Below are 22009 nucleotides of genomic sequence, written 5' to 3' on the forward strand. Positions count from 1 at the left end.
ATGCAAGCCTTTCAGTCGGAATAATAGACTACAAATTCAACTTAAGATAACAAACTAGAATCATTAAATAAAACGTTTTAATAATAATCGTGACACTAATAGTTACATATTATCTCTTAATAACTATTAACATAATTTCTAAATTAAATTTTTGAAGATGAATTTATGTATGAAGACTGTCATCACTTTATCTATACTTAATTTTACTGCGTTTCTGGGTCTTGCCTATTGAGATAAAAACAATCTGAATGTATTTTGACAGCACTCAAGACAAGATTGAGAATTGAGATACAGATTAGAATATGGACCTAAGTGATGGATTTTGACATACGTCCTACAGCAGCTATTAGTCGCGCAAAATTTCGTTCTCGTGAATCTCACCCTTACTGAACAAGTGCCGTCTCTGAAATAATTTTAGAGACAATAACCATCTGCACGTACTCATCAATTGAAGAATGCCTGATGCCTATAAAGTCGTACTATGGTCTACCGTCTATGACACCAGTCTTTTTATTTACCTAAAAGATAAGACACCAGTCGGTGACAATGACTTTTTCGTCATATTTTATTTATTAGTTAAAATAAAAACGTACACAAATAGTAGTATTGTTGTTTATCTACGTGACTATCATAAGTTCAAAAGAAAATACAAAAATGTTAGAAATATTTACCACCTTTTCCACCATCCATACCTAGACCAATGGGCGGGGCATATAGCAAGTTACACCGATAATAGGTGGACCTTAAAGACAACTGTATGGAAAGGGCCAAGAGGAAGAAGAAGAGGTCGCCCAAAAAAAAAGTTGGATAGAAGAAATAGAAGCGATAGCAGGAAACGAATGGAGAAAGAGAGCCATAGACAGAGTCAGTTGGAAAAAGCTGGAGGAGGCCTTTATCCGTGAAGGGGTTCCGATCGATGGTACTGAAGGAAGCTAGAATATAGAATAACAAGCAAAAGAAAAAAATATGTATAAAAAATTAAAATAATCTAAGCTGTGTATTATAATTTGTTTTTGTCATGATTGGAAATAAAACGGGCTTTATTATTATTATACCTAGACCACCCATTCTATTCTACAAAACACTAATTCCGTTTGTCTAGCGGTGTGTAAGCATATTGTAGTAAGATTGTTGCTGCAAAAGTCACAGCCATTGTGCCGAATAGACATACTATTAGAGATATTTTTACTATTTCCTGTCCTTACCTTACCTTAATCTTACAAATTTTATTTCTTGTTCAAAAATAGAAGCAACTTTCATTCATCTGTCAATCTTCCTAATCCAAAAAATATATCTTGCTCCATTGCAGAACTAAGGAAACGGTTTTAAGTAGCGGAACCATAAGCGGAATTGATGACCGCTAGTGGAGGACAGAGGAGGAGGAGGGTATCCTCCTCCTCCTCTGTCTCCCGAATTCGTAATAATTTTCGAGCACATAGTCTTTATTTTTTACAGAACCGGACAGACGTTTCGCCACAATTCCACCTGATGTTAAGTGAGATGTGGCCATGCCTATTTAACCGCCGCTTAAATTAACCCATATTAAACTGTCTAGAGAACAAGAATGGAGTTCCATTCCTTTTTTACAAGAAACGCCGATCCAAATCGTGCGGTGCCACCTCTGGGGATATCAACAACGAAAAGGTAAAACTCTAGCGTGCTTCTAGATGAGCGTTGTTTGAAAGGGGATGACGGAATCAGATTGTGTAGTTCGATGGAGCGTTCTCCGAAGTGCAATCTCTAGAAGACAGAAAGGCAGGCAACTGATCTAAAGCGTCGTCTATAATTCGCTTAGCCCCCCTCTTTTTGCAATTTTTGCTCTAAAGTGGGTTTTGGATTGGGGCAAAATTTTTTTAATTAGAATTTAAACTTTCAACCGGGGCCTCCTTTTGAGATTGATTAACACTTCATGACGTGCTAGCTTCGGCCAAAATCATTCAACGATAGTTCCGTCATCGGTATAGCCGAAAATGTTTGATTTTAGCGTTCATATGTATCAGTAAGAACAGACCTTGTGGTACTACGGCGTCGTCATCGACAACTACCTTAAGGGAGTGCTCCTTCAAGTAATCCCCTAACCATTTTCAGAGATTATCGGGTAACCCAAATGACGAGAGCTTGCCTAAGAAGCTTGCGTGCCAAACTTTATCGAAGATATTAGAAGTGTCAAGCGATACTTCCAGTATCTTTACCATGGCTCCCCCCATTAGGTAAGATGCGTGTATTAGAAGGTCACCTGTAGAACGAGTACGACGAAATTCATTTTGGCGATCGCTCAACAGATCACATTCTTCCAAATATGCAAGAAGGCAACTATTCAACAAACGCTCCATAATCTTACAGAGAACAGAGGTCTCTGAAATTGGTCGATAGTTAGAAGGGTCAGCAGGGTCAGCAGGGTTCTCGGGCACAGGCTGCACGTTAGCAAGGGCACCATTACAGTACTTAAGGATAAGTGATACAAGTGTGTCAGTATAGGAGACAGTTCAGATGCACATCATTTAAGTACTAAAGCCAGTATTCCATCAGGTCCACTAGCTTTGTTCACGTCCAAATTGCGTATTAAGTTTGTCAGATTTTTACTTCTGACATGTATGCGCATGTCAGAAATAAAAATCAGACGACACACAGGAACACACAATGTTAAAATATGGATGGTAATAGTTCAGTTGGCTCCATACTTGATCGGCAGAAGTTCGATTCGATCGCTTTGGCAAGCAAGTTTGTCCCCGACACGCTTGATTTGATCAAGTCGGGCTGCCCTGATGATTTTCTTGCACGACGTAGCTGCTTCATTATAAAGTCTCTTTTCGACTAGCCTAAAGGCTTACGTATCCACACACACAACTAAAAAAGGAAAATAATTTTCCATTCCTTGATAAATCAAATCAGTGATATTGTCCGTGCAGGCTGACGGGTCAGTGGTACAGAATCACACCTGCTGCCAAGGATAAGACGCTAAGAAATTTCGTATCTCATCCCAGTCCGCCCACTTGTATCTCCACACTTTCCTCCGACCCTTAGGTGTTAGATGTTCAGGGGGAGAATATGAAGACACAAATTTCACCAGACAGTGATCATATGTTCCAAGTGGGGAAGAAACAGACACCACGTACTGGACCGAATCCGAAGTCAGCAAACGGTCAAGGCAATTGCCAGTATGGTCTTCGATATCTGGCAATCAAGTAGCTTCATTGACCAATTGGGAGATATAAAAAGAAGTCACAAGTCGCTTGCTTTGCTATGGCTCGCCGAATGGTGTGCATTTAAATCCCCCATAGGAACAAACTGAGCGGTTGGATATCGCCGCATCACTAAGATAAGCAAAAAGTCTAGTCTCACGTTCAACTGTGTGCGATCGCCGCGCCGCGGCCGGTCAGTATACACATTCATAGATAAGTTTGTCAATTCCCGTGTCAATAGCTGTCCAGAGTACAGATAAAACTATATATACCTCGGATATTTGTAAGGTGCACTTCTGGAGAGAGGGCGATAATTTGCGATGTTGAATCACACAATGGTTTTCTTTCCACATAAAATACTAAATTCGAGGCTTTATTTTAGTAATTTCTTCGCAGACAGCCTTTAACAATTTTAAAGAGAAACTTCTTTAGGCGCATGAGGGACCAATTTTTACGCATGAAACGCAATAATAATTATATTAGCGTCACGAAGATGTGCAGCGTTTTTGTCGAAGAAAAGGGAGAGAGCGATTGAGACCGATTGAGAGAGAGAGTGAGAAGGGCGAATTACCTTATAGAAATTCTATTTAAAAGATTAAAATTTCGTAAAGAGAATTTATGAAATATTAGTATTTTATATTTTATGCAAAATAATTTATTAACATCACAAATGACGAATTGTAAATTAAAATGCAACGTGTTTTATTATCGAAGAAATAAATATATTTTTTTATTTGTATTAATTTCCAACACTGAATATTTTAATGACAATTCAAATCATTAAATTCCTAACATATCTTCCTTTTTCCTTCCCTCTCGGAAATTTAAAGTTTTAGATTTGTATAAATATGTAGGGGAAGGTGGGGACCCTTCGTACGGTTTTCACATTTTATTTTTTTAATTTTTTCTTTTTCCATGAATCAATCACCTGATAGCTTAAATTTATAGTCTAACTATCTGAGATTCAAATAAAAAAATTACAAATGATTTCATCCGATGTTTCAACCATAATTTTGATTTAAACTAAATCTGGAATACGTACGAATCTGCCCCATCAACGGGGCACCTTCGTACAGTGTTGGGGGTACCTTCTTACGCTGTGGGGTAGTTCAAAATTCATTTATTAGCAATGAAATTAAACACAAAAATAAAGATTTAACTTCTATGAAATAAAAATAAAATACTTTTCTTATGTAAAACAAAATTTAATTAGTTAGGTATCTTAAATTTAGAATCACATTTTTTACTCTTTGGTGTGGATTAGCAGTTATTATTTTCGGGTTTGGCAGTATAAATTCGTGGTTTTCCTGGCCGTCATCGTCATTTTGTTTGTTTTATTACTTCTTACAAAATGCGGATAGGGTCGAAATGCCTCTGGTGTCAAAACTGACTTCGAAGGAACTACTATTTGATGGATTGGTAAATTATTCACAGCATCTGGTTCACAAACATCAAAATCAACCTTAGTCAAGATGCCTTAACAGTAGTGTAATATGTAAAAAAAACTTAATTTGTATGAAAAAGACAGTTCGCGTCGACAAATTTTTATACAAATTCTAAAATTCGTTCAAATGTGCCCCATCTAGTGCTGTCCGAATGTACCCCACTAACTGAATAACAACAAAATATAACTTATTTTAATATTAATAGGAAAATGTCATAAATTAAGTATTGGAGACGTATCTTAAGTATATTTTGCTAGTTACTGATAGAATACTCTACACGAAAACTTAGTTTATCTACGGTAACAAGAGATAAAAACATAGATCAAAAAATTACTTACCGAGCGCGAAAACACGTCCATGCCTGTAACTTCACTCTCATCGGTGCGAATTACACGAAACTTCGTTGATGTATAGTTGGTACCTCAACTCATGCACACATACAAAAGCAAGACTGTACTTTGTTTCGTTCAAGTTTTATTTTGACTGTATGAATGTGCCCCGCGTACGAAGGGTAACGATCTTACCCTATGTACCAGACTTAAACATTAGTTTGCCAAAGAAGTATCACTTCTAACATATTGTGTACTTTGTACGTACGCACTTTTTCCTGATAAATTTATAAACGAATTTTTTTTTAAATTAAACTATATAAAGCTCAATAGAGATTTACTATGTTTGATTAATTCATCGCCTTTTATTCCGAGATGAAGGAGATAAGGGGATGTTTTTAACAGCCTCTATTTTAAATGTAATTTTTATTTGGTAAATATAATCGCGATTACAAAAAAAATATTTATATTTATTGGATGTTTCAGATACATATATCTCTTATAACATCAACAGCAACAATAATTTAAAATGTTATGTTCTGAATTTTTTCCCACATATATAAATACGAAAACACATTTTAATTTTAATTATATCAGTTTTACAATCAATATATTTTTGACTTAACAATTATACAGTAATTACAATTATTTTCTTAACCTACACAGTAATAATTAATTGATATTATATTATTTTAAATCTGCATTAGTGAATTACTAATGTATCGTGAATAAATAACATATAAATAATCATAATTTGAAAGTTAAAACATAGCCAAGACAAGACATTAAAAATATTGCCATTATTTTTTTGGGTATTTTTATAGATACTATTATTTGTAATTACATTTTTTAAAGTTATTACTACGAAAAATACTAAATCTGACTAGTTACCAGCGAAATAGAAATTAACATACATACAGATGAAACTTATTTGTCACTTATCTCGTGTTCGAATATTTACGTGATTAAGCGTAGACATGTTATATATAAAGTTTCACCTTTATGTTCTTTAGTTTAAGAGGAACGCTTTAAAAAGCTGGCGAGAGTGAAAGCACTGGAACTGCAAGTACTTCTTGTCGGATAAAACGAATAGATAGAGGTCTTTAATATAAACGAAGCAGACTTTAGTACTCTCGAAAAATGCAAGCATGGCGGTTGGTTACACGCTGAATTTTTAAACGGCAAGGTTTGCGGCTTTCCGGCGTGTGTAGTTTTAAACTTTGTAGTTATTTGTTACTTTATGCTATTTCTCTTTGCCGTTACCCTTTGACTAGTTTCCTAAAGTATTTAGAATACTGTATTACTGACGATGAAAGTCTATTTAGACTAATAATATAAACATATATTGTTATTAACTAAGTTAAACGTTTTTGTCCCTTAAACATTTTGCAACATATTTATCCAAGCCTAACTGAATTTATAGAGTAGTGTTGACCTAGTGGCTTTAGCATGAAACTGAGTTGTAGGTTTCATCCCAGGCTGGGATTTTTTGTTACTTAATGTACCTACGCATTTGACTCTGTCTCGTACGGTGAAGGAAAACATTGTGAAGAACCCGGGATGTCTTTGACCCAAAAAGTCAGTGTGAGTCAGGCACAGAACCTACTGATCACCTACTTGACTATTAGAAATGAGAAATTATCACGAAACATATACTGAAATCTCAGGCCCAGACCTTAAAACTTGTAGCACCACTGGTTTTTTTTAATTGAATATATATATATATGCCGTTGTAAGACTTTCTTTGGGTATACCTTTTTTTACTAGCATTACGAGTCATATACTTACTTGCCGTCTACGAATGTCAAGTTTGCGTCATGACCTTCACTTTAACGTATTTGCTCACGACATGTCTATGACTCTTGTACAGGTTTTGTAGTAACTGATAAATTATATCCTTGCACATAAACAGCTGCAGTTGCCTGAATATCTACGTATCCTAACTAGGTACAGTCAGCAGGTCCCTAAGAATAACTTAATGTAAGTTTTTGAAAGTTATACATTTAGTACGAAAAAAGGGAGGAGAGTTGTACCTATTGGCGCTTTCCGGCAAGCGCAGTGCGTAACACCTTCACTTTGGCCCTCAATATATCAACGTAGACAGGACGAAAATTGGACTGGACCCTTGTTAATGTCCCGCACTTAGGCCCCACCCTTGTTTGTGATTATTTATTTAAGGCCTATTGATACGTATCTATTTGAAAAGGTGCGAACAAATGATTTTTTATATAGATAAATGTTTAAATATATTTTATTAAAATAGTGTTTGTTTACAAAACATTTAAAATGTGAAATTTTACGACATTAGTATTATATTATATACGTATAGACTCTTGTAATTTTACTGTCTTCGTTTGATATTATAATCAACAAATTTGTAAAAAGTAATCGGCTAGTTATACTAGATAAATATTAGAAAATAAATTCAACTATACTCTTTGTAGCTCTTGAAATGGCGAGTTAGTGAAATAATTAAAAAAAATAATGAGGTTTTACAAAGTAAAACGTAAAAATAAATTTTATAATCTAATTATCTTAAAGTAAGTTATGTATATGATTATGATAAAATAGTCGATGGAAAGCACGAGCTTTTGTCTTTGCTCGCAATCTAGGCTGAGTGACTTCTTGTGCACGGAAGTGCATAATTTATTTTCTTATGCGTGACATCGCATTTCTTTAAAGCTATTTCGTAAGAAATTTAAATAAAAAGGATGTCACAGATCGCTCTATATTTTAAATCAAGAGATTTGAAGTTCCTAGGAGGTTATTTATTATTGTTATTTGTTATTTATTTATTTGAGTTTATTTCTAGGCACAAATCTAATGATGAAATACTAACGTGGAGTCAGTAGACCCATCGCTGAATGTATTTGAAATCTGTTTATACCTTTAAAAAGTATGAAATATGTATTTTATATCAGCCTTTTTACATAAAGTACGTGAATTTACCGTACCTAACATATTAAACATCATAAAGAATATTATACATTGTGGTTTAATTTATAGGATATTACATATAAAATTTTAAAGTTGCCCTAATTATTATCTAATGATTGTTATAGAGTCAATGCATGGCGTGCTTAATAATAAAAAAGTATTCACAAACTTGGTAATTCTAATCAAAAATATATTCGGTTTTCCGAAATCGTTGAAATATTATGTTTGACGGCGGGGAATAATTTAATAAAGCCGGGCAGCGGTAACGAATTGTGGAAGAGAATAGCATAAGTTAATTACACTAATGAACAAGCGAAGAAGGTGCGTTCAAAAAAATCCACCCCAAGATCACTTCAAAGTCTTTACTGCGATGTTCATCGCGCGCTTCATTAGCGCCCGAAACACGGGAAGGCTTACATGTTGCTCTTAAGAAATCATATTTTGTAGTTGCTACAACTCATATTTAGGAACAGGAATAGTAATCATATTACGTAACCTAGATTGGATAAATGAGGTCGTAGTAGAAGTTTATGAAAAATAAAAATTATTAATGAAAAATCCTCTTCCTATTTTAAATTTCGGAATCGGATGTAAAAACTATAATGTAGATCTGGGGGCACATCAGTGACCTCACCAAGTCAAGCAAAAAAGCGGTACGGCCGTACCATCCGTTTTCTCGATACAGTTCAGGCCATTTTCGGACCCCCTATAACTTCGTTGTCGATAGAAAAAGCCGTATAACCAAGCAGGCGTTATATAAACATTTCATTAAATTTGAGTCAGTAGTTTAATAATTATAACAAATTAAAATTTATTAATTTTGTTATTTACTGGCAAACATAGCTTTTAATTTAGAATTAGTTTTAGGCTTCATTTAGTTGAAGGAAAAACTAAAGTATTTTGCAATTTCGGTTCAGTTTTATAGATACACCAACTAACTTTGTTATCCCGTGTAAATATATAAGATTAAATAAATAAAAAAAATCGTTTATATTCAAATAAAGTGGTACCTACCTCAGATTGATTAATTATAAAAAAATGCAGTTACGTTTGCAGTGAAAGAAACAGTGCACCTGTTATTTATACGGTATCAGAAAGGAAAAAAACACAAGCGATTTTTTTAAAATAATGATATGGTGTATAAGTTGTTGGGTAATTTAAGACAGAAGGTCGCTTAAGTTGGAACTGAAAAATAAAACCGACATGGTATTATATGGATTTTACAAACTTTTTACGGTAAAAGAACTTAGTTGCGAGACATCTTTTTTTTACAAGTTATGTTTTTGATGGCCTAGAATTTGTGCTTCGACATTTAAATATATGACATTATATTTGAAATACAGATACAATACGACAATATCATTTATTGATAAATAAGAGTGTTGGAGTATTGGATAAGAGCAAAAGGATAATATTTTTAGTAAACTAAACTTTTGTTATGTTTATCCACATCTTTTATAGAAATCAAAAGTCACATCGAAACGTCCTTTTTTTACTTCAATACGAAATATTCCAACTTAACATAGATATCAGGCCAAGTTAAATTTTTCTTAGTTGATTAAAAGTAGATTTAATTTTCTTAAATTACTTTTAAAACTTAAAATATCTGTCAAATGGCGACGTCTTATAGCTAAGTCAGTTCTCATATAAAAAATAATATTGATGTTCATGAGAATAAAGGTCTTTACATTAATAGACGTTAGCTTTGCGACATATAAGCCAAGTGTTAAAATCGAGTAGCCCGTTCATTAGAAGCAACGTAAAGCTGTAGTCTTAACTATAGAACATTTTTGGTTCAGTAACAAAGTCAATGGTTTTACGTAAACTTTTATTGTAACTGTAGTTAACTGTAGGTGATCAGACGCCGATACTACAGTTTCATAGCCATCTTTGTCACTTGTTACAAATAGTTGAATATCATGGTCTAAATCAGCTTGAATTTGATGAACTTCAAAGATAATTGGAACCATTAGTATAGTATTTATGAAATAAATTTGTGTGAATATTTTTTTTTTATTATAATAAAAAAAACCGTTTTGTTGTACCTACACACAGGTAGCGTTGTAATTATTTTTAGTAGTATAATAAATATAAAAAAGTTTACATCGAATTTTGAGAAAGACACAAACAAACTATGTATTATGAAAATTAAAAAAATGTGCTTTTAACATGCCGAGAGATAGCATTCTAAGGTCGTAGGTTTGATAACCGGTCAATGACGACCAATGGACTTTTTGTCTATAACAAACACTCGTTTGTTATGTGAGGAAACTTAGACCCAAATAGTCGACGGTGTGTGTCACAAAACACTGATCACTTACTAGCCTATAAAAAAACACAAATGATCACGAAACAGATATAGAAATCCAGGTCCAGACCTAAAAGGTTGTAGTACCACTCCTTTTACCACTATTGTGCCACTAAGTTGGCAAGGATGTGGTATGTGTGTGTGCATAGCTAAGTGAAGCTGCTCTTAGATTGTGCTTTAAATATTCTTTGGTTACAATTAGGTTTTAATGCAATTTATATATGTTAAAATTGCATTAAGATCGTATTGCTCATGCTGAGATTAATGTATTTGCGATTGAAAAGGCCGGAGCGCGGATCGGATAATCCGTCCATCACGCCATGTAAATTGAATCACGTCTCTCATCTGTTCACATGAGGGCTGCTTCTAGAAAGCGTATCTTCGCTCGAACGTGTCATAATGAACTGTTTTTCAGAATTTCAGTAGGACTTGTTTTGTTTTGGTCGTCGGCGTTGCTTAATAAACAAATGTAAGGATATTTATTTAGTATAAAACGAGAACATACGGATTTTCTAAAGTCAAATATATGTTGTACTTTCATCCACTATGGGGATTTGATGGCGGTTTTTTGATAGAATCTCATACTTTATGATAGTATATAATTTAGATGATGGAGTTTTAATAATGCTTTAAAAAAATGTTGAAGAGAATAACAAAAAGTTTAGCTTGAACGCTTTATAGATAATTGCATTTGTTAGAAAGTTCTTCGCGATAAAAAGTCTAAACAAAGCATAATTGAAGTTTCTTCATGAAGAGGATACATAAGTGCGAACAACTTTCCCGTAATCTTTCGAAGAGGAAAATATTCTTCTGAATAATAAATAATATATAAAGAAATGAATGATTCGTCATCGCATTAGAATCCATTAGCAAACATTTATTACATTTTGATTAATAATAATTGTCATGATGATAGTCATGATGATTTCGGTGTTGTTTTAAAACATTTCTTTATATACTAACAGACATTGTTGTCTGCAATAAGCTTGATTAATATTTTCTGCTTCAATTGGGTGGTAAGACAAAACCGCTGGCCAGGCGCCCACTGCGGCGGCGACAGTCTCAACACATTACAACGATTTATTAAACCGGAAACCAACAACGACTCGACCCCGATGTACCATTTATTTAACACTGACTTATTTAAATAACTGAAACTTTACAGTATCTATCGTAAATTATTGTTTACATATTATTTAGCATAAATTGTAACGAAGAATAAACTCAAAATTAAACATACTACATAATTTTTTTTTTTTTAAAGACAATTCACACCAATTGACCTAGTCCCATGCTAAGCTGGTGAAGCTTGTGTTATGGGTACTAGGCAACGGATATACATACATATTATAAATAGATATACATATAAATACATATTTAAACACCCAAGACCTAAGAACAACACCAAATGCTCATCACATCGATGTTCGCCTCAGCCGGGGATCGAACCCGGGACCCATGGATTCGCAGTCAGGGGTACTAACCACTAGACCAATGAGTCGTCAATTAGTCGTATTATTAGTAGCTTGATTTTATTGTCGCAATCGCAGGCTCTCTTGATATATTAATTATACTTAATTTTTATAAATAAATTCTTTGAAAAATGTGTATCTAGAATGGACTTATATAGATCATTATGAAAATATAGAGTTAAAAAAATCAAAATTTTTCGAAATAGACTTTCTAGCAATAGGTACTTGAACCTAGAAAATCGTTGGAGAAATGCAAATTTATAAGCGAGGCCGAAGCAAAATAGGACAAATTGGCTGGTTGCCAGTGCGAGAAAACGCATTTGTAACAAAAGTGAATATGAGTCCACTTATTGTGAACATAGTGCTAATTCGAGTAATTAACGAAATAAGTTCAACAATATTAGTTGTGACAATGTAAGACTTAAAACAGTATATTTTAAAACATTATACATTGCTGGATTCAGCGTAACTTTACACTAACGGCGACCAGCGCATAATTCATTGTACTCGGCGAGATATAATGCGGATGTTCTCATAATATACGACGCGCAACTTAATCCCGGCGACTTTTTCCACCACAGATATGTATTTATACAAATGGCCGGCAATAAAAGTAATAAAAGCACTCTGTAAACTAAGCGTATGAGGTACTTTGGACCACTTTAGCATATGAGCACATTTGTTGAGTTTCTTGTGACAAGTAGCATAAATTATATTTTAGATTTATCCTTTGTTACGCTAAACAAAAAAAAATGCAGATCGCCCTACTACTTACTTTTTTTTCTCTATTGTCGCTTCTTAAAGAAACACTTGCACCCTTCGTCTTTTTTCCTTGTATATATCTGTGAAGACAAGACAAATATTATTCTGTTTTTATTCTTCTCAAAAATATCATGAATTGTAGTTTCGCGATTTGCTACGCAAAGCGTAAAGAAGCTAATGAGACTTATGCAAAACGTACTTTTTTCACTTCTAAATAAGTTCCTTCCTCTAAATATCGTATTTTGGCAAAGTGGTACTTGTTACATCGAGTAATCTTTATGATAAAATTGTGCGAAAGCGAGGCATAGGAGATATGAGGCGAGGCATAGAGGAGAGTTAGTAATTAATAACGCTTGAAAGGGGCATACAACGCTCTGGTCAAAGTAAAAGCTAAGGGCATTCCGGATAAAATAGTCCGAATGCAACACTTGCGTATTTCACACGAGTTCCGGCGCATAAAGGGTGTGTCACTTCAGGGTTTCAGTAGCCGGACGATACATGTTCACACTCGCCATAAACCATACTCCATTTATATATTCGAAATGTGTGTTTACATAGAAAAAGTTATTATTCTATATAAGCGGATTGCCTTACCAGTAAACGAAAAACTTTAAATCGTTCATAAACCAAAAAGTATGACGTCACACTTTTTGCAGGTCCTGGTTCGTCATAGTCGTTATATACAAGCTTGTACATATTCTGTTTTATTATTTTAAAAAACAGTTTTGAGGCTGTTGCAGTAAGAAATTATATAGATGAGAGGCAACATTTAGTTCCACAGACTGTTTCATTTACAACACTATTTTTTGAGGCACATCTATCTTCGGATGTACGGTATTTATTTGTTTGGGCTACAACGAAATCAGAGTGCGCCAAGAATTCGCGCTTGCGATGTACCTACTTAATAAAATTGTAAGATGGCAAGGACAGCAATTCGGCAGTTTTATGATGTTTTCTGATCGGTACGTCAGGTGACATCGTCCGCCGTTACAACATGTGCCCACAATTAGAACTAACCTAAAAAGGGCATATACTATTCGCTGTATTACATTAGTCAACGAAAATAGGTTAACGGACCTTTTTATAGTCCGTTGAGTGAACTGACAATAGTTCTACTATTTGTTGTAATAATTTTTTATTTATTCTGTAAATATTCTTAACCTTGTTTTTTCCTAATTAATTTGTTATATTATTTTTATTTCATGCGTGAATTTTTATTTTATTATTATGCACTCTCGTTGATTTAGGGTCACCTGTCGGGATAAGATTATGAGTTTTGTAAATAAATATACGATGTATGGAAATTCTAAGCATAATTATCCAGAGATTTCATTTATATTATAGATATTGTAAAAATACTACACATCCATCTAAAAAAGCGTCATCGCAATTTAATAAGAAAAATAATTTTTCAAAGCGGTGTCGTAATTTTATCCCAAGTAGGCGTTGAACTTTTTAAATAATACGCCAACTTTGGAAAATAAATACTCCAGATGAGTTTCAGATTTACGTTGTTGTTGTGTAATGATCTCTCAAAGTTACATCATTATAAGCATGGATAATATTATACTGGTCATAGTTCTGAATTATCAATTATCAAAGTATTATTAGTTATAAAATATTACTATTATTACTAGATGACCTGGTGATCTTCGTATCACCTACATTTATTTGTATGAAAAATTAAATAATTTTTTTAAACAGATCAAAGAGCTCGAACCTCTTACTACAGCTATTAAACAACTAAAGATATATGACAACCAAGTGACAATTTGTTATTTTTAAAAAGACTCAAGACTTCTTTTCTAACTAAAAATAAATATTTCTTAGCTAGAAGCAGTTTTTATTGGAAAATTCTATTGTCCTTTACGGTGCTAAGTATCCTGCTTTGGAACTCCTGAGCTCTTGAAATCAGATGAAACAGTTTTTAAATTCATTTAAAAATCTTCTTGAGCATTTCTCTTCTACCTTGTGATTAGCTACTTACATACATATATTAAGTATGATTCATTAAACCTAAGATTAGCTTTTACTTTTTATATTTTTTTAGATATTTGTATTCTACTGTCACAATTTTTGTGAATTTATCTACGCACTTCTTATACCTTCAGTAGGTATTTTCTTTTTAATTATTTTTTCCATACTAGGGTTGCCTAGGAGAAATCGCTTGTTTCCTAATAATTTATGAAAATTGTTTTTATATGTATGTTTACGATAACGAAGTGTAAATTAATAAAACGAACGAACGAATTAGCGCGTCTATGCTATTTACCCTTTTAATCATTTATATGCTCGCTACACCTAATACTATATTATAATCTCGTGCATAGTATACTTTTTATACAAAACAGTTTTTGAATACCTTTGTGGAACTAGGAAATAATTGAGTATAAATTAATAGAAAAATCCAATCATAACCGTTGGCAGGTTATTACCCTTTTTCTTCCAGCATTTCAATCTCCTTACCGGATGTTGAGAATTACATGTTATTCTTCAGCGATAACTTAAACATAATATTATACACGCCGGAAATCGAAATCACGTCTCATCCGTTGTAACCAAGTAAGATTACCCCGGTAATAGCTGGGAGTTCTGTCATTAGGAATGTATACATAATACAGTATATCGCGTTTTTATAAATAATAAAGTCATATATCTGCTGCTACATCAATTTTTGGAGGCCATCAATCTGTGACCTAATACTTACTAGTAAAATATCGATTAAATGTGCATTTTGAAACCGTCGTGAGCAGTGGGTAAATAATAAGTAAAAAAATTAATTACTGAAAAAGTTTTGCTTGTGCGCCATTAAGTATGTATGTTAGCAGTAAGTAAGCATTCATTATTCTCGATATAACTTCTGGTTTTATACTAAGTTAAGTTAACATATAAATATAAATCTTGTATACATTTTGTGTAATATATACGGTAACTTTTATAGATAAAAAAACATAGAAACATTTTTTTATAAGCTTGTTTTACATTTCCGTGGGTTTCTTTATAAAGGATTTTAAAAAGGCATATCTGACATTTATACAGGTACTTTTCTTGTAAGTTTTAAAATATAATAATAATAAAAAAGACCGTTTAATTTCCAATCATTACAAAAAAATAAAATACAGCTTAGATGTGATATATACATTTTATATATTTTTTTCTTGTTATTCCTATATCCTAGGTACTAATAGTACCGTCGCGTCGTTCGGAACCCCTTCACGGGTAAAGGCCTCCTCCAGCTTTTTGACTCTGTCCATGGCTTCCTTTCTACATTCGCATCCTGCTACCGCTTCTATTTCATCTATCCACCTTTTTTTGGGGCACCCTCTAAGAAGGAAGAAAGTGCAAAATATCAAATCATTTGCTATTCCCAACTATTTCAAACTCGCAACGCGAGTCTGAGCTCTTTATCTGCTCTTATTAAAAGCGGCGAGAAGCCTCTATTCCGATCACGTAGACAATTATTCGAGTAAAGTGTGCGGGCTTGAATCACTAACCTCAGTGAACGGCCAACTTTTACAATAAATCCATCTTGAGCTCGACAGTTAATCAGTCCCGCGATAAAAGCTTCAATCGGGAGCGAGTACCTGAGAGGGCGCTACTCATTTTGTCCTCATTATTCTCTTTCACGAAGTCTCCTTTCAGCAAATACATAATCGATTTACCACATGAAACTGTAGGTCTTTTTTAACGGTTATTCTGGTTTATCACATCGAAATGATAAAACATACATTTCTCTGTAAGAAGCGCATATGATCGCCGTTCTGTTCTACGTAAGTATATAGTATAGCGTTGTGAAAATTTTATTAGAGTTAACGGTACACCATTAAAAATAAAATAAATACTGTGTGTGGATTAATTTTAAGTTGTATGCTAACCTAATAATACTAATATAATATTTAAGACAATATTGTAAGTAACACAATAATAACCATATTGACTTATGAATGTCTGCTAAAATAAATAAATGTTAATTTGTTTAAAACAATACATATATGCATTGCTTTAAAACTAGATAACAGCTAAAAGGACTAAAAAAAGGCAAGCTTATATTTTATTCCTGCGGGAGAGTTTGTTTTATGTAATCTTGTTTTAAATTAAAATCTTGTTAATTATTTACTGCGTGACGGCTTACTGAAACTGTACCCTTGAGAACGTTTTAATTTGTGGACACTTGTTTAAAAAGGGATTTTCTTGTTCGAAGAATGGATTATTCACACTGAAGTATAACTTTAAAAATTAATTTGAATATTAGTAAAGGCTTAGTGTAATCGAGGAGCGCAAAGAACACGTGCCGGTCTCTGAAATTTCCTTTTTGTCCGTCCTGACTACACTTTATCTCAAGTTTAATTAAGAACTTATTTAAAATTACGTAAATTAACCTTAATTTTCGTTAAATGAAAACCTTTATATTTCTGGGCGATTTTTAATAATTAATTAAGCTTCATTAATATTATATTTTTTTGCTAAGTTTGCGTTTCAATATTTAATATTAGATATATAGCTTCTTTATTGTTATTTAAACTCCAAATCTTGTAGAAATAGATTGCAAGGGTGCGTTTCTGCCCGAGTACTAATTCATTGTAAAATTACGGGTTTGGAACGTGTCCGATGTTTGCAATAAGATAAGGAAAGGATAGGAAGGAAGTATTGTGTTGATTCCACTTACAAAGGGCAAAATCACAGAATATTCGTGTAATTTGAGACGAATTTTTGAAGCCGTCCTTTCGGGTACCTATTCAGTGTGACCTACTGCGGATTATGGCGTATGAGGGGTTATTTAGCGCTGTCGGCGGCAAAATTTAATGAGGATCGTACGAGCTGTTTTCAGTCTTTTCAAAGTTTCCTTTGAATTTTCCGCGAACATAAAATCTGCGATTCATGTTTACCCTTGGCTTAATGTCCTATTTTAAGCATCATTATCTATATTAAGCAAACGCTTCGTTCACCTTTACATTAACTTATGACGGGTTTAAAATTGATTAATTAATGAAAAGAAGCATCATTGTAATACATAATGTAATATAATAATAAGCTTTTATATAACATAAAGCTTAAACATATTAAAGGATTAATAACGTTTGGCACATAATGGGCACATAGCCATTTCATGTACTGCTATGATTATATTAAATACCTCAGTTAGCTATTTATTGTTTTCACGTTTCATTTCCAGAACCCTATTAGATATTAAGGTAATTCTGTGAATAAGTTAGTAACGAGGTTAGCAAAATGTAGGTTCTCTTTGAACGGGTGCTGTAAATAAGAGGATTTAATGGTTATGGAGCTGTTGGAGTTCCTAAGTGAAAATGAAAGTGATACCCAAGAGTATCTTAACGCTTTGTGATTATAAGAGAAATCCTTTAAAGCTTATTTCGTAGGTTATAAGGAAATTTAATTAGTAGTTTTTTTATATAACGCGAGTATGCAATTGCTTTTATCAAGATTGGTAATCTGAGTTTAATGTGTATTAGAAGCAAGTACATTCGTAAGCTTTTCTAAAAGTTTATTTTTGTCAATGTAGTATATATAAATTGGGTTCTTAATTCTCAGCAATCTTTCAATTACAACTACAGAAAACGTGGCGATCGTTACAAACTAAAAATGTATTCCTATGTATTGAGTAGATTTATCGTTATATTAATGTTCATAATTTTATACGTATTTTTCCGCGATACTGCCTTAAATCGTGTTTGAAGATGCTGCAAATAAGTCCCTTGAGGACTTGCGTGTAGGCTAGATTCCTTTCAAATGTTCTCTTTGAAATGTCAGCTAGATGTAATGTCCTTATACATAGTTATTGGGAGGTGAGATTTTTGTATCATCTATGATGTTATTACTACACTATGAAATAAATAAAAACAGTTGACGTGTCTGTGAAAATGTTTGACAGTATATAATACAAAGTTTCTGGACGGATAATAAAACTTTTACTAATTAATTTAAATTCTTTAAAAATATGAAATTATCCACACGCGGATAGATTCTGCATCATGAAATTAAATAAAAATTCATAGAGAAGCTAATTTTTTTAGTGGGAACTCGTTGTAATTGACAGATAAATTACAGAATTTAAGTAAACATTTTGAAAATTCATAATGAATAGGGAATAGGTTGTCCTCAGTCCAAGAAAGAACGTTCAATGCTAATTATGTAATGGTATAATGTAGGATTAATTGCGGAGTATTCCTAAATATTTACATATTATATTTATTTTTTTATTTATATTTACCTTGGGGTAATATTTAATAAAAACGTGTGGCACTCGGGGACTGCCGCGGTAAAGCTATTGCATAGCATTTTTATCAGCTTATGCAGTTATAATTATTTATATATGCAGTATTTGTTTTTCTTTGATATTATTTTAATCTACCACTCTACCAGACTCAGACTAAAACGCCTATAAAGTCTGCCTCACTCTAACGCGAACCGGCTGCACCGGCCGCGCTCACGCTACGTCACCGATCTCGCCAGAGAGATGGGAATGCGCAGTATGCGTTCTGTCCTACTGTTATTACGTCATCGTGTGTTAGGTTATATTTCGTTACGGAATTTCTTGATTCGGTCGCCGCGCTCAAAGCCCGCGATAAAATCTATGCAATAGCTTAAAAGCTTTAATGAAAAGACATCTGCAATGCGAGATGGCTTTTAAGTGCGTTGCCACGGTTTCAGTGCAATGTACTTCTATTGGTATCAATTTGAAAATATCACGGATGCCAGCTGCTTTTACAAAGAGGTTGTGTGAGCTACAAAGTACCAAAGAAATTGCAGTTGGACTTATAATGGTCTCAAAAGAAGTTAATCTTGATTTAAGTGCAACTTATGAAGTCGTTTGCAAACTTGGTTCGCCAGAAGTCGTAAAGGATTATAAGAACAACCTAAAACGTAGATTATTATGATTGTTGCAGATTTTATTTCCGTACGCCTTATTCATATTAACGCTCAAAATAGATTCAATGTTTAACATTATTCCTAATTAAAGTGATTTAAAATTTTACTTGATGTTATCTATAAAATATTCTAAAACGTGGGTTTCAGATATTATCTGCGTTTGCTGCCATAGTGGCTTTATCTGTTAAGGTAAGTATGATAACAAATAAGTTATAAATCACATTTACACAGGATTCTAAAGTCTTACAACTGACTGGCCGACCAGAAGCTCCTAAGGTAGGCGATAGATGCTACATCTCTGCCAAACAAACCACGAAATACCTCCTTGACCTCTATACTAGGATACAAGTTTGTTAGCGGGTTTTATCGTATGAACGTTAGGATTGTACCCGTATATTGTAGATGTTCAATACTACACACTTGACTTATGGTGGTAAAAAAGTAATAAATTTTGACAGAAAATGTCAATTGTCAATATTTCGTGATCTTGGACGCGTAGCTCAGTATTATGTTCAATAGATAACTTTTTTACAACATAAAAATTATAATAGTTTCAAGGGAGCATTGCCAAAAAATAATTATAATTCGGAACGCATGCATTGGAGGTAACGCGACAAGTTCGCCAAGTAATTGACAGCCTATAATAACAACGTTGAATGAATCTAGTTTTAAGAAAAAAACTTCGTCAATCACATACACAGCTGCAGTAGTACTCTAACAGTGAGACTATATACATGAATGGCTCATGATATATGCTAGGTTCATTCTGCCCGATAATAGAGCAAGCTCAGTTGAATTTGTCAGTGTAAATTCAAATGTAATCATAGCCAGTGACACTATGCAATCATATACTATACCACAGACTATAACGTTAACTGGAATGTATTGTCATTGATTTCTATGCGGTTCACCCTAACGCATATATGATCATTGCGTTGCGATCATATGCTATGTTTATGCAATGTGTATGAGATTGTAATTATTAATCGTAATTAAATATAAAAACCATTTTCTATTATTATTAACTTGTTTGTTAAAATATAAACTATTTTATGGGGTTTAAAACTCGTTTCCAAGATAATATGAAGTATTTCTCATTGGCATTTCATATTTTTATATAGGTAAAATAATAAGTATTTTAATGTTTTGACTGATTAAGTATGAATTTTTGTTAAAGCGATAAATAAAAAGTCTTAATTAGGAAGTCACACATTTTTTAAGAATACCTAATAGTTTAATTTTTATCACTTAAATATTTACTTATTTATTAATAACTTCAAATACGGTAATATGACAGTTTTGTGAAAAGAATCCCAAAAGAAATTAATTTCGGCTTCATAAAGCGTAGGTAATATGTTTGACGACAAACAATATCCTGTAGCGGAGATGTTGACGGGTTTTAAGGCACGAAGTTGCTGCTGAATTCCAATTTAGTTCCACAGAATATTCTGACAAGGTTTATTCTGATAAACATATATATTACACGCATCTAATATATATGTTTATGTTATGTTGTAAATAAAACCATAAGGCCATGACACGACCGATCCGTGTCATTAAACATATTTTAATTGTATATTTTTTACTATGAATACATCTTTAAAAATGTATGTCATTAATAAATAATATATTTAACTAAAAAAATAATTGCCAATGCGGAAAGAGAACCGGCGTGGCGGTTATGCGAACTAGCGTCGTGACAGTATTATTATTTTTTGCTACGCATGACGCGTAATCATTTGAAAAAAATTAAGTTGTCAATATAATTAAATTGTATATCGAGTGAAGCTGTCGTTCCATATTAGTATGTAGTAGTGCGACCTCAAGTCTCACGATGGTTTCCGCACAGAATCCATTAATAAATTAAAATAAAATAAAAAATTATAGGTTTGACAATTAATTCAAATCTGTCGGGGGTAATTGTTGTACATGTCTATAGACGTTTTGTAATCTTTGCCTCGATAACGCAGTACTCTGTAGTCTGGGGGAGTCGCTCACTACGCGTCATCCTCATTCCTCTGCCTCCCCTCCGTCACCCTTCCCTTTCCCTGAACCGTCTTCGGTTCATTATGCAACCGCTCCAGCCATGCGCCATTCACATACCTCCACTATATTGCTCACTTAGAGATTTCTATTATTTTTATCGATGCTGAATAAGAGGCTCTTTTAAATTCTTTGCAAAACATATAGAAAGCATATGACTACTGAATATGCAAGTTGTTTTTTTCTTTTAACAACCGTTTAAAATACTGTTTGCTAGCCTAAACAAGTCAGTAAAAAGTTATATTATAATATGTATATATATAGTCATACTACATTATAATATATTAAATATATAGTCTTGACTCTAGACTCACTCTAGAGTCACTAGTTTCATTAAAATAACAATATAATAATACTTTTTACTATGTGGTGCAAGAATATACTAGAGGAGCTCCAAAAGCCCTATTGGAGCCCTACTCTTTTCTATGTCAGAGGTGTGTACAAAGTGAAAGCACGATATAAAGAAAACATCCTGAGTTAGTATATTTTACATCTTTACGAGATTTTCTTTAGATAATGTTAAACCTGTATTACAATTCCAGATATTTAAGTGGCGACAGAATAGTAATTTATAAGCAAAAGAAAATGTTAACCCAATTATATATTTTCGTTCAGTCCATTTACGAGTGAAGATGAATAAAAT

Source organism: Pieris napi, chromosome 9 (genome assembly GCF_905475465.1).
Source record: "Pieris napi chromosome 9, ilPieNapi1.2, whole genome shotgun sequence".
In the NCBI taxonomy this organism is placed as follows: domain Eukaryota; kingdom Metazoa; phylum Arthropoda; class Insecta; order Lepidoptera; family Pieridae; genus Pieris; species Pieris napi.